Source organism: Trachemys scripta, chromosome 4, assembly GCF_013100865.1.
Source record: "Trachemys scripta elegans isolate TJP31775 chromosome 4, CAS_Tse_1.0, whole genome shotgun sequence".
Taxonomy (NCBI): Eukaryota; Metazoa; Chordata; order Testudines; family Emydidae; genus Trachemys; species Trachemys scripta.
Window position 1 is genome coordinate 18,589,365 of NC_048301.1, and position 14,974 is coordinate 18,604,338.

Consider the following 14,974-nt stretch of genomic DNA (forward strand, 5'->3'; position numbering starts at 1 on the left):
CCCTTTAAACATTGCAGATTTATCAGGAACTAATAGTAGTTGAAAGATCCAACAAACTGGTTTCTTCTTTATTGTTTTAAATGTTGATACAGACTGGGTACTCCAAATGGAAACAGGAAGCAAATGCAGTAACAGAGAAGCAGAATTGCAAAATACCCTGGCTGCCATTGTATTGTACAGAAGGCTATAACCCAAACAAACCACATAACCCATTCTAGATCACAGTGAACATGACTTTTGCATGCTCTACAGTGACCGCTTTCACATCTACAATTTTATTTTCTGTTTCTTAGTTCCATGTTGAATCAGTGGGCTGTTAGCAGCGCTGCTCCGCAACTTAGTGGGTAGATGGTGTTATCTGTGCTGTGTAGTTGGCCCTCTTTCTCTGCTCCCTTCTTGTTGGTTTTTTAATGATAACCACAAGTGAAAGACTTCATACACAACATGCAGTATAATAACGCAGGATTACAAAGGACATTTGACCTTCCCACAGTGACCTAGCACTGCTTACAACCAATTTCACCATTGCCAATCCCACACATACAAAAATAACATGTCTGTCCCCAGAAAACTGAGATTGACCCTGAAACTGAGACTTACATTTTTTTTAAGGCATGATTTTTTTGGTCTGTCCTTTGATTGATTGATTTTGAACTTCCCATTCCCAGACTCCTGTGTGCATGTGACAGTCTTGCCAAGTCTCACAGTTGTATAGCAAGGTGACTGTCCCCCCCTGCAGGAGTTTTAGCTGGAGGACCCCACTTAGTTCGGGACCCCACTGTGGTAGGTACAAACACTTAGTAAGAACCAGGCCCTGCAAGGGATCAATCTAGTTCAAAGTGTAATGGTGATATTAGGAACTAGAACTGGGACTTGCCATACTCATGCAGGGGCTACCAAACATCCATCAGATGGGAACAATTTTTAATCCCTTCTGAGCTGGGTAGGATCAAACCGGTAACCTACAAATGAGAGATTCTATAGTTTATTAGCAATACCCTGAGGAATCCAATCTCTATTAAATACTAACTTGCACCTGTGAGAATGAGGCTGCTTTCCAGAAAAGTTTGCATCTTAGATCAAGTTCTTACCTTTCTGTAGCTTATGCAGGCAGCCTCTTCCAATCTCTGGAAACACAGGCAAAATCTCCTTCAAGCTTCTCTGTCTGCCACACCCCTTTAACGGAGCAGCTCCTCTTAACCAAAATACAAACAATAAAATAAATATTAACACACCATTCAATTCACTTCTAGATGCAGTGTTTTGCAGTATAAAATAGTTCCAATTATTACTCCAAGGTTCTTATGCTAACTTTACGGTTGTATATGTTTTCACTTCCACACGAATCATCATCAGCAGGATTTGAATGTCCAACCTTCTGATCCATAGAACAGTGGTTCTCAAACTTGTTTTCCGTGTACCACTTGAAAATTGCTGAGGGTCTCGGCGGACCACTTAATGATCTTTCCAAATGTTGTTTGTACCGTTAGCTTTGGTAAAGCGCTTTGGATAAAAGCACTATATAAAAAAAACTTAATTAACCTTTTTTTTTTTGTTCTACAAATAAAAGCACACAACTCCTATTTTAATATCAGCGGTCTTACCTTTCTAAAGCGATGGATGTGCCTTCTCTCCCCTGCCACAGCAGCCCCTGAGCTGGGGCTGGGAAGGTGGGGGGTCTCTCCCCAGCAGCTCCAACCGTGGAGCTGGGGAAATTCGCCTCTTTCTCTGGCCGCCACAGCCTTGCACATCCCAAATTCCCCCCCCCCCCCTCTTTCATCCCACTGCCCCCTCCCACCTACCCCTTATTCCCCCCAAGGCCACCACCTCACCTTACATGTGCATCTTCTCCAGGGTCCAGATACCTAATAAGTGGAGCCACGCCTGCGCGGCTTCACTAATTAGGTGGGTGGCCCTTCATTTTCTTGTGTGCGGCCACCCAGGTGTGCACCTTTAGAAGGAACTAACCGCGGACCACAGTTTGAGAACCTCTGCCATAGAACATAGATATCTTCAGTGTCAGCTATAGGAATAAGCGGGGAGGCAGAAAGGATGCTGTTGTTCTCTGTGGACTAGCCTATACCAGGAGCATGACATGCACACTGCTAGTTACTTTACACAAGTATACATGACATAAATATTTGAGAGACAGCTGTGGAACGATGACCGTCAGAATTCTTGGTTTCTCTGCCCAGCTCTGGGATCAGACTGTGGCCTAGTGCTTACAGACAGAATAGGCAGATGTAACAATGACTCTGTTTGGGTCATCTGAAGGGAACTGAACCTGGGACCTGTGGATGAAGTATGGCCCTATATTATTTGAGCAAAGGAGCCATGTCTCTTAGTATCAAAGCAGTATCACGTCGTACATTCCTATATGTGGTCCAGCTCCTAGAGGGTGACACAGGATCATGCAATATTAGTGTAGGTTACAGAAGAATGTAATTTGCCGTGTTCCTCCTGAAAGACTTGTGTGGAAAAGTGGCTGAGATTTGGGTCTCTGAGACCTGGTGTCACAGCCCTGGTCAAACAACCCTTTGTTGAGCACTCACCAGGCTGGTGTGTTTGGACCCACACATCGGGCCTGTGTACTTTCAAGCCTCCTTGAGTCACAGTAGGCTTCCGCCATTATGTCTGGCTCTTGCCTCTGGAATGCTTCCTGGTCCCAGACTCTGTCAGGTATCCTTTTTTAGAAGTGGAACCCCACAGCTGAACCCTCCAGATCTCCCAGTGGCTTAAGCAAAGCCTTACTCCTCTTATGCGCACACTGGTTTATAGTTTATCCCTTCAGGGACATGTGGCAGCAAAGCCAGTAGACAGACTTTGGAGAAGGATATCTAAAACAATTTACTTTAGACTGCACAAGAGATATGCAGAGCCCTGAAAAATAATAAACACCAATATGCCATTTCCTGCTTCCTATCCTCACTGCTCTTGAGCATTCTTTGGGATGTGGTCAGAGTCTTCAAAGGAGTCCAGGATCCTTCCTCTCCTTTTCTCCTCCAGAACATGGTCTTCTTTCAGATCCCTGAAGCCACCATCCTTCAGCTCAGCCAATCCAGCAGTGAAAAAGGTTCCATGTCTCTCAAAAAAAAGTCTTTGTTCCTCTCTCTCACATTTCTCAGCCTCTGGGGTTTTAAATGTTAGCAGTAAGACCTTGGCTCCTTCGTTCCTCTTTTGGGGATTTTCTTCTACTCCTCCTCCTCCGGGGATATGAAGAGAACTGGCTTCATCTAGGTTGAAGCTACTCCTTTGTTCTGTCATTCTGCTGACTTGTTAGTCTTTAACGACTGTCTCATTCCAAGCCAGACATTCAGGTGCCCGCTCTGTTTCCTTAACAGAAGGAGAGTTCATCGAGAAGATGCAGATGTGTATTCCGTGTGTGTGTGTGTGTGTGTGTGTGTGCTTTGAAGCCAGAGAACTTTGCCTAGCCATACCCTGTGCTCATAGTTCCTCCCCTGGCAGTATAAGGGTGCCACCACCCCAACCTTCTCAGCTCCTTCTCACCACCTGCGGCTAGCATTGGAGTTCAGTGGGGTGTTTTCACCTCTCAGAAAACAGACTGAAAGCTGAGGTTTTTGTTTTCCTCTAGATAATAGTTAGAAGTATCTTAGGTTTAGTTTAGAGTTAGAGTAGTTGGCTTCCCTGTGTGATGCCCTAACCAAGGCTCAAGCATTGGCCGTCAGGTGTGGGGGCCATCCCTAAGAGGGATCCCTACCCAAGATGCTTGTTCTCGGTACATTAAGGAACAGCGCTCCATCTGTAAAGTCATCCAAGAGTGCTGCTTGTGAGCTGCCTACATGGAACATAGCTGCATCTACTCAAAGAAGGAAAACTGTTACTTGCCTATATTGTAACTGTTCTTTGAGATGTGATGAAGGTGTGTATTCCACAACCCACTCTGTCGCCTCTACACCAGCCTTTATACTCTTGACATTTGAAGGAACTGAGGGGGTCTGGCAGACGCTACCCTTACATAACCAGTGGAGAGTGGGTGCACACCTATGTGGAATGTATGTCTGCATCTCATCTCTAAGAACAACAGTAACAGTACAGGTTGATAATTGGGTTTTTTCATAGATTCAAAGACCAGAAGGGACTATCATGTAGTCTGATCTCCTGCATAACTCAGGCCGTAGAACTTCCCCAAAATAATTCCCAAAGCAGATCTTTTAGAAAAAAAAATCCAATCTTGAAAAAATTTCCAGTGATGGAGAATCCACCGTGACCCTTGTTCCAATGGTTAATTACTCTGTGTTAAAAAAATTATGCCATGTTTCCAGTCTGAATTTGTCTAGCTTCAATTTTGAGCCATTGGATCATGTTGTTTATTTTTCTCTCCTAGACTGACTAGCTCATTAGTAAATATTTGTTCCCCTTGTGAGTACTTATTGGCAGTGCTAGTCCATTGGGGACCCCAAGCAGGAATATTTTTGTCTTCCCCATTCTAAAATAAGCATGTTCTGATAATAAAAACTGAATAAGGGACCCCCTTGAGCTGCTGGGGCCCTAAGCAATTGCTTAGTCTGCTTATGAGGCTCTGACTTAGATTGTAATCAAGTCTCCCATTAACCTTCTCTTTGTTAAGCTAAATAGACTGAGCACCTTGAGTCTTTTGCCATAAGGCAGGTTTTCTAATCCATTAATCAGTCTCATGGCTCTTCTCCAAACCCTCTCCAACTTATCAACATCCTTCTCGAATTGTGGACACAGAATTGGACACCGTATTCCAGCAGCGGTCACACCAGTTCCAAATAGAGGTAAAATAACCTCTTTACTCCCCCTCAGGATTCTTTTTTTATGTATCTGTAACAAAGTGGCTCGCCCCTTAATGCCTGGAGGGCCCGGGGCTAGCCAACCCTGATTACTAAAGGAGGTACACCTGTGTGAGAGCAGCAGCTGGCTGCAGTAAGCTGGGAGATGCTCAGGAAACAGAAACCTGAGAATCTGTAGCTGGCTTGAGGAAACAGCAGCTGCAGGGAACAACATTGGCTCTTGCAGAGACGGAACTATGCCCAGCTCTGGGGAAAAGGGCTGGGAACCCCCCAGCTAGGGGAGGGAGGCACTGAACCGGTGCCTGGAGGACCAGTGTATATCTGAGAACTGAATAAATTGGACCCTAGATGGAAATGTTTTAATTTCCTTTGGACTATCTTGAGTTTGGTTAAGGAGCCCTAAAGAGGGGGGAAAACAGAGGCAGGGAGCTGGAGGGCAACCTCAGGCGATGAGGGGGAGATCGGGTGGTGGCCAACCCCTTTATAGCATTCAAGGATTGCATTAGCTTTTGTTGGCCACAGAATTGCATTGTGAGCTCACGTTCAGCTGATTATCCATCACGCCCCCCAAATCTTTTTTCAGAGTCACCGCTTCCCAGTACAGTATAGAGTCCCCCATCCTGTAAGTATGGCCCTCACTCTTTGTTCCTAGGTGTACACATTTACATTTAGCCTATTAAAACACACATTGTTTGCTTGTGCCCAGTTTACCAAGTGATCCAAATTGCTCTCTATGAGTGACCTGTCCTCTTCATTATTTAGCACTCTCCCAGTTTTTGTGTCATCTACAAACTTTACCAGTGATGATTTTATGTTTATTCCAGGTCACTGATGAACATGTTAAATAGCATAGGACCAAGAACCAATCCCTAGAGGACCACCTGCTCGATAGCGATTCCTTGTTTACAGTTATATTTTTGAGACCTATCAGTTAGCAAGCTTTTAATCTATTTAACGTGTGCCATGTTAATTTTATACTGTTCTAGTTTTTTAATCAAAACGTCTTGTGGTACCAAGACAAACACATTATAGAAGTCCAAGTATATTGCACCAACTCTGTTAAGTTTATCAGTAAAACTTCTAATCTCACCTAAAAGTGATATCAAGTTAGTTTGACAGTATCTATTTTCCATAAATCCATGTTGATTGGTATTAATTATATTACCCTCCTGAAATTCCTTATTAACCGAGTCCCATATCAGCCGCTTCATTATCTTGCCTGAGATCCATGTCAAATTGACAGGCCTATAATCACTTGGGTCATCCCATTTACCCTTTTCAAATACTGGCACAACATTAGTTTTCTTCCAGTTTTCTGACGTTTCCCCAGCGTTCCAAGACTTACTGAAAATGAACATTATTGGTCCAATGAACTCCTCAGCCAGCTCTTTTACAACTCTTGGATGTGAATTATCCAGATCTGATTATTTTAAAATGTCTAACTTTAGTAGCTGCTGTTTAAGATCCTCCTGAGATGCTAGTGGAATGGAAAGAGTATTATCATGTGATATAACTATATCAGCCCTTTTTTCCCCCCAAATACAGAGCAAGAATATTTATTGAACAGTTCTGCTATATTATTGACGTTTCTATCATTTGCATCTAACAATGGACCAGTACCATTGTTAGGGTCTCTGGAAAGAACTTAATCCCCTGGAACTAAGTAGGTAGCAATACAAGTGGGTAAATGAAGTCACACACAATTTTCTAAAAATAATAGACATTTCCCATGTTTTCCACACATGGGCTCCATTCCCAGCTGTGCCGGAGGTGACCTTCTGCAAGCTCTCAGATATCTTATGGGTGAAAGGGGTGAGTAATAGTCACCTACCCTAAAATAGCAGCATGAATCATGGAAATGGAGGGTTGGAAGGGACCTTGAGAGGTCATCTAGTCCAGTCCCCTGCATGGAGTCAGGACCAAGTATACCCTAGATCATCATTGACAGGTGTTTATCTAATCTTTTCTTAAAACCTCCAGCAACAGGGATTCAGCCTTCCTTGGTAACATGGTCCAGTACTTAACTACCTTTATAGTTAGAAAGTTTTTCCTAATATCTAACCTAAATCTCCTTTGTTGCAGATTAAGCCAATTACTTCTTGCCTACTTTCAGTGGACATGAGAACAATTGATCACAGTCCTCTTTAGAACAGCCCTTTACCATTTTTGAAGACTATCAGGTTCCTCCCTCAGTCTTCTTTATTCAAGACATAACATTCCCAGGTTTTTTACCTTTCCTCAGGTCAGCTTTTTTAAACCTTTTCTCATTTTTGTTGCTCTCCTCTGACTGTCTCCAGTTTGTCCACATCTTTTCTAAAGTGTGGTGCCTAGAACTGGACACACTACTCCAGCTGCAGCCTTACCAAGTAGAGCAGAACAATTACCTCCTGTGTCTTAGATATGACACTTCTTCTGTTAATACTCCCCAGAATATTAGCCTTTTTTGCAGCTGCATCACATTGTTGGTTCATACTCAATTTGTGATCCATTATAACCCCCAGATCTTTTTCTGCAGTACTGCCACCTAGGCAGTTATTCCCCATTTTGTATTTGTGCATTTGATTTTTTCCTTCCTAAGTGTAGTAATTTGCACCTGTCTTTTATTGAATTTCATCTTGTTGATTTCAGACCAATTTTCCAATTTGTTAAGGTCGTTTTGAATTCTAATCTTGTACTCCAAAGTGCTTGCAACCCCTCCTTGCTCGGTGTCCTCTGGAAATTTTATAAGCATACTCTCCATTCCATTATCCAAGTCATTAATGAAAATATTGAATAGTACTGGACCCAAGACTTACTTCTCAGGGATCCCACTAGATATGCCCGTCTAGTTTGACAGTGAACTACTGATAACTACTCATTGAGTATGGTGGGTTTTTTATTTTATTTATTTTTTTAAACAGTTGTGCGCCCATCTTATAGTAATTTCATCTAGACCAGATTTCCCTAGTTTGTCATGTGGGACTGTGTCCAAAATCCTTAATAAAATCAAGCTGTATCATGTCTGCTGTTTTCCCCCTATATCCACTAAGCCAATAACTCTGTCAAAGAAGGAAATTAGGTTGATTTGGCAAGATTTGTCCTTGACAAATCAATGTTGGCTATTACTTATCACCCTATTATCTCTAGCGGCTTACAGATTATTTAATAATTTGTTCCAGGATCTCTCCAGGTATTAAAATTAGGCTGATTGGTCTACAAGTCTCTCGGTTCTCCTATCTAATAGCCTAAAACCTTGTTTAATAATGAGGTTTTGTAAGGGCACCGAAATACTAACAGCGGTCAGTGGAAGAGCCAGGATTAGAACTCATAGTCTCTGGGCTTGCAATTATGTGCCTCTTCCACTAGGCTACAGGAAACTGTTTTGAAGTCTTCTCTTTCTCCCCCTTCCTCCTCCCCGTGAAGTCACATAATTGCTAGAACTTTGTGTCATCATGAGACTGCCAGCTGCAGGAGCCAGCATCCCGAAAATCAGCAACACTGAATTGATACTGGTAAGTGGTGGAGAGGGAGGAGAGAGCCCCAGTCATAAGGGAAATTGAACCATGTGATTCCCCACAATAAAATCTCTCTTCAGATGATATAGTGAAGTAGTGTGCTTGACAAATCTCAGCTAAATAGCCAGTAACCAGTGAATCCTGGCTTGGTATCAGGGAATTTTAAGATTACAAATTACCTGTCCTATCTCAGCTGGTAATGTGTGAGAGGTTTTAGCATTCAGCAACATGTGTTTTCAGTAAAATTGATTCAGCTTCAAACTCATGAGCATATGAGGAAAGCTAATTATACTCAGCCTTTTTAATCACTGCTCTTTCCCAAAATCAATCTTGTACCCTTCTTTTTTAAGAGTAAAGGAATTTTGAGGCTTCTTTTGGGAAGCATATAAACTTATTCATCTTGGAATGTGAACCTCAGTTTTTGTAGAAAGAGCAAAGCTATTCTATAAACATTTCCTTTTAATATGATCTGAAGTTTTCCTCTGCTGCCTTGTGATGGATCTTAGATTGAGGCAGGCAAAATTTCAAGTGCATTGTTACATTTGAAATTGCAAAGCTTCTAAAGAACCTTATTATCCTTTTTCAAAGATCAGAGACCAGTAAAGCTTGAATAGGTCAACGTGCTCCTCCTAAACTGGATGGCTTTGTGTATAGCAGGGGTAGGCAACCTCTGGCACGCATGTCAAAGGCGGCGCGCGAGCTGATTTTCAGTGGCACTCACACTGCCCGGGTCCTGGCCACCAGGCCGGGGGGCTCTGCATTTTAATTTAATTTTAAATAAAGCTTCTTAAACATTTTAAAAACCTTATTTACTTTACATACAACAATAGTTTAGTTATATATTATAGACTTATAGAAAGAGACCTTCTAAAAACGTTAAAATGTATTACTGGCACGTGAAACCTTAAATTAGAGTGAATAAATGAAGTCTCGGCGCACCACTTCTGAAAGGTTGCTGATCCCTGCTCTAATGAGTCTCAGCCTTGCTGAAATTGGAGGAATCTCAGCACCTGCAGATTTTATGCCTGGGTTTTGACCCTTCTCATGGTAATTCTGTGTCCCAGCACGTCCAGCCCACCAGATAAAGATGGTCTCAAATGTTTGTATTCTCTCTCACATTCCAAGCTCTGAAAGTCATTACCCCAAGTTTTCTTTCCTTCGCTCTTCTGTTATTGGCACTTTCTGCCCTTGTCATCAGGGAGGAATGAGAAACAGAAGTTTCAGCAATTTGTTGGTCCACCTCTAAAAGATAGAAAGTGAGCTCCCACAGCTACTGAGCCTTTCAGCAGAGCATCATGAACCTCCAGCAGTTTTGAAATCGGGTTACTCCTTTTATCAACACAAAGTGCTCCTGCATCTTATTGTTTCTAGTTACTGTTACTTCCTTGCAAAGAATGTTGTTAAGGCTGCAGGCACATGCCAGTGGTTTGAGTGCATGAACCTAACCTTACAAGAAACCCAAACCTTTGAAAGTGTGCAAATCCAGAGTTAAAGCATGGCACAAATACTAAAGCTTTATCTTCACCTAGAGAAATGTGACCTAAGAACTCATTTAAGCCCTGCATAATGCTTGTAAAGCACTTCCTATCTGCACACGGTACTTCAGCAGATCTAGACAGAGTAGAGGCAGGTGTATGAACTGGTTTAGTCTAAACCATTTGTCTGAACCAGTTTAGCACCAAAATGAGCATGGACAAGATGAATTAGTTAAATAGTCCTCCTGCTACTGGTCTACAATGCTTGGGTGGCCTTTTGAAATTTCCCACAATCCACTGCTTCTTCATCCAACCTACCTATCTGACAAAGAAGCAGGGAAGAGACGATAATGTTTAAAGCAAAAACTTGGGAGTCGTATTATATTGTCGATATATCTTAGATATCTGAACGTAGATGACAGGGTATATTTTCACCCTCGTAGCTGCATGTGCAGTAGATCATTGCCCTTCCAACCCAAAATAATATTTAATAAGTGGCTCTATCTCCCGTACAGGAGGGAGCAGCGCAGAGTCTGTTCCTGCGGCTAATACTGCTCCTGGGGAGACAAGGTAGATACAAACCCTAAGTCCTTGTGCATGGCTGCTAGAGAGAAGTCTCCAAGCTCAGGTCCTTATTCAAATAAATAATTTTTCCCTCTGGCAACCTGCAGCCGCTCCCACTGCTGAGCTGATCCTCCTGAGCCCTTGGAACATGCTCGCCCCATTGTTGAACCACGCAATGAACAATTCATGGTGCCCAGGTAACCCAGCCCAGCTGGAAATTTGAAATGCACCATGAAAAGTTAGCTTTAAAACTTTCAAACATGAAATTTAAAAAAGAGTCATTTCTAGTTTTGATGGAAACTTTGCCGATGTAAAAATTTCACACACAATGCTGCATGTTCACAGAGCTCTGCAAATGGGGGAGAAGCCAATTTGGAATGGTGATGGTCTCTCACTGAAAGTTTGCATAGATTTAATTCTGACCGGACAGTAATTGTCAGAACTACAGGCAAAACTGAGTGGTTAAACCACCACAGAACCTGATACCATACTAACATGCGGAGGACTAGAATAATTCTTTTGCCGACTCTGCCTCGAATAATTCTTTCAACAATTCCCAAACCACTCAGTTATCATGTCCCCAGTGGCAATCATAAGAGAAAATAATAATCTGACCACCACAGAGCAGACGAAACCACGCCCTTGATCATTACATTGTTTCACAAAAAAATGTACTGTGAAATCCTTAACAAAGATCACATCCAACACAATCTCTCCACTGCCGAGAAGACAGCTATACACTCCCTGAAATCTAATTGCTAGATAGTGATCAAACCAGCAGACAAAGGACGTGCCATCGTAGTCCTCAACCATGATGACTACATGAATGTGGCCAACCAACAACTCTCTGACACCACCTACTATAAAGAACTCAAAGAAGACCCCACACCGCAATTTACCCAGGAGTTTAAAGATATCCTCAAATCCTTCCTCAAACAGTAAAAGAAACTCTACAAACTCATCCCCCACGAACCCACCTGTGACAGGGGTTCTGAGTCAGGAGTTGACTCAGTAACCTGTCACTCAAATCCCCACAAATGTAATTGGGATCTAAGTGGAAGACCAGATAACAAGTAGGGCCACAGCTGAATGGCTGTTTAGGAGAAGCAACCCCAGCAGCTGGTAGCAGATAAATAGAGAGGAAGGAAGCCCTGGAAAGGGGGAGGGAGCTGGCAGAGCCTCAAAGAAAGCAGAGCTGGTTGCTGCTAGTACCACTTCCTTTTACCCCAGAAGTAAGAAGGGAAGTGACTAAGACTTGTATATATGTAAACAGTAGGACAGTCAGTAGCCTGAATGAACACTATCATAAAGCATGGTGGTGGTGAAGGTGATCTGGAGTGAGTGTGGTCTGTATCTAAGGTGGGAGACCTCCCTGTGACACCACTCCACGGATCTTCTCCGCGCTTCCCAAGATACACAAACAAAGGAACCCCGGCAGACCCATCATCTAGCCACAGCATTCTTACTGAAGGAATATTGGAACTCAGAAACCATCCTAACCACCCAGCACATAAAGGGACAGCTTCCTCCAGAAACTCTACAACATTAATAACCTCCCTCTGAACACCAATCCTTAACACCATGGATGTCACTTCCCTATCAACCAGCATCCCTCACAATAATTGCATCACTGCCTGCCTCAAATATCTACAAGACAATGGTAAACTCTCAGATATCCATCCCCCCCAAACACATCACCAAATTCATCCTCACCCATAGCAATTTTACATTCAACAACAAACAATTTGTCCAAACCATGGGGACAGCCCTGGGTACTAGGATGGCTCCCCAATATGCCAGCCTCTTCATGGGTCACCTTGAAAAAGAATTTATAGACAAATGCACCCCAAATCCAATGATATTCTTGAGATACCACCAATGATATTTTTATTTTCTGGACAGATGACTTCAACTCCCTCATCGATTTCCACCACAACTTCAACCACCATCACCCATCCATTAAACTGTCTCTGGAACACACCCACACTAACAACAACTTCCTGGACACCACAATCAGCTTCAACAATGGAACCCTTCAGACAACTATATATAAGAAACCCACGGATCATCACACCTACATTCATAGATACAGTAGCACCTCAAACACTCCAAGATATGTTATCTACAGCCAGGCATTCAAATACTGCAGAATATGCCCTGAGGAGAAAGTCAAGGATATACACCTTAACACACTTAAAACTACCTTCACCAAACAAGGACATTCCACCAGAGAAGTAGATCACATCCTGGCACGGACTACCCAAATACCCCAAGAAAACCTGCTTCAATGCAGAAATAAAACCCTCTTTGACTGCACACTCTTAATTGTCACCTACCAACCCATACTTGATGAGGACCCCATTCTGAAAGGTATCTTTCTTGAATCCTCTCTTCTGGCCTTCACACAACTCCCCATCCTATCCAAGCTCATCAGCAGCAGGAAGCTCCCCACAGATCAGGATGCACCGGACCCTGATAGAACAATAGATGCAAAACTTGCAGACCTATCTCCACTGCTACAATGATCAACACCCCCCACAACACATCTTTCAAGATCCATGGATCCCACACAACATGTGGTGTACCTCATCCAGTGCACTATAAATGCCCCAATAACAACTATGTGAGTGAAACTAGACAATCACTACACTCTCAAATGAATTCTCAGAGGAAAATGATAAAGGACAAAAACACCCTATCACCTGTGGGTGAACATTTTTGACAAAGCGATCGTTCTGTATCTAACTTAGTAGTTCTCTTCCTCAAAGGAAACCTGCACAACACTTTCAAAAGATGAGCCTGGGAGCTTAAATTCATAATTTCACTAGACACTAAAAATCATGGTCTTGATAAAGATACAGGATTTGTGGCTTATTACAACAATCCGTAACCCACTGACCCCCCCCCCCCTTTTTGTCCTATGACTACAGGGGTGTTAATGGACCACTTCACCTTGAATGATCCCTTCCCACATATTATTCTAACTACTTATGCTAAACTATCTATTCTTGTATTTAGCTGTGATGCTCTCAGTACCTTTCCCAGACCTGAAAAAGATCTCTGTGTAACTCAAAAACCTGTCCCTCTCACCAACAGAAGCTGGTCCAATAAAAGATATTATCTCACCCACCTTGTCTGTTAAAATGTAGGCAAAAGAGTTCCACAGCACTTCAGTGTGTTTAATGCATTTGTTTAACCAGTATGTGTAGAGTGCTTTTCATGGTTGGAATGGTAGAATTTGAATGGAAGGAAGCAGATTCTGTAATCTTAGGTGTATTGAGGATGTGGTCTTTATCATAAAGTCAGAGGGATCACTTGAAGACCTAGTAATGAAAAGTGGCTTAAGTTAGTGTTGATTTGGGACTACATAGGAATTGGAGACACTTGTGAAGCAGTGGATTCTAGCAACAATACAAACTGGAAATGGAAGGAATTCTGCTCCTTGGGTTCCACAAAATGTGAGCCTCCTGTCAAAATGTCATTCTTCTCTGCAGCATTCAAGTGAAACGAAGAGCATTTGGAAGGAACAAAGTGTGCCATTTATCACGTACATCAGCCTGGTGCTAGCAATGATTAGATCTTCCTATACACAAGGTGGACCTTAAGGAATATCTATTGTGGTGACTGATATTGATTTTAATAACAATGAGTTATGTCTTGAAAGCCCTGCAGGGGAATATTAAAATATTGTGTTGGAGATTTTGGAATTGCTAAATATTTTAGCATAACAGTATATATTGGAAATAAGTGGAGACCAATTGGAGAATAAAGTGATTTAAGAGTCTGCTGGATAAAATGTAACTGGGGAAGACCCCAAATGAGCAACCAGCAGAAGACAATTAAAAACCTAGTGGTTAATGGTGTAGAAGACCTTCCAGATGATGATAGTCTCATTGTATCCCATCTTGTGTGGTCTTGGCCCAGAAAGTATTTAAGCACAAGTTCACGATCAGTGGGACTACTGGCATGTTTAAAGTTAAGTACATGCTTAAATGCTTTTCTGGATCAGAACCATGCTGCAGTAGAGTTGAGATTGTTAAAATGAAGAACTAGTACTATATTTTTTTTAAAACTGTGAATGGAAATGGATGCTCAGCATTGTTTAAACCCTTATATCGATGAGTTAGCTGAGATGACACTACCTATCCATGATTCAGTAAGCTTTTTTTATTGTGTTGCTTTATAACTAGAGCCCTACCAATTCACAATCATTTTGATCAATTTTGCAAACAGAGGGTTTTAAAATTGGTCAATTTCATGTTTTCAGCTGTTTACATCTGAAATTTTAGGTGTTGTAACCTTTGGGGTCCCAATCCAAAAGGTACCTGGAAGTGGGTCTGATCTTCCCCTTTCCCCATCCCGAGCTGCCATGCCAGGGAAGGACAAGTCCTGTCCCTTCCCAGTCCAGCAGGGACTCGCAGCTAGGAGCCCCCTGACTGGGGCACTCCCAGCAGCAAAGGCGAGATCAGATTTCATGGGGAAGGGCTTATTTCATGGTCCATGACACATTTTTCACCGCCGTGAAATTGGTAGGGCCCTAATTATAACGCTGTCAGTGATTTAGGTATGCAGAATGATTACTGTATTTGCACTTGGTTTCTCTTCAGAATGACAGCTGTCTATCTTTCACTTCTGGAGCGCAGATATTTGCAGTCAGATCATTAAA

General features: G+C 42.4%; 1 protein-coding gene across 1 annotated transcript in view; it reads left to right on the forward strand.

Moving 5' to 3' along the window:
• The window catches only part of AKT1 (AKT serine/threonine kinase 1), a 112,998-nt gene that overhangs the window by 81,451 nt on the left and 16,573 nt on the right, over positions 1 to 14,974 (forward strand). The window lies entirely within an intron of this gene.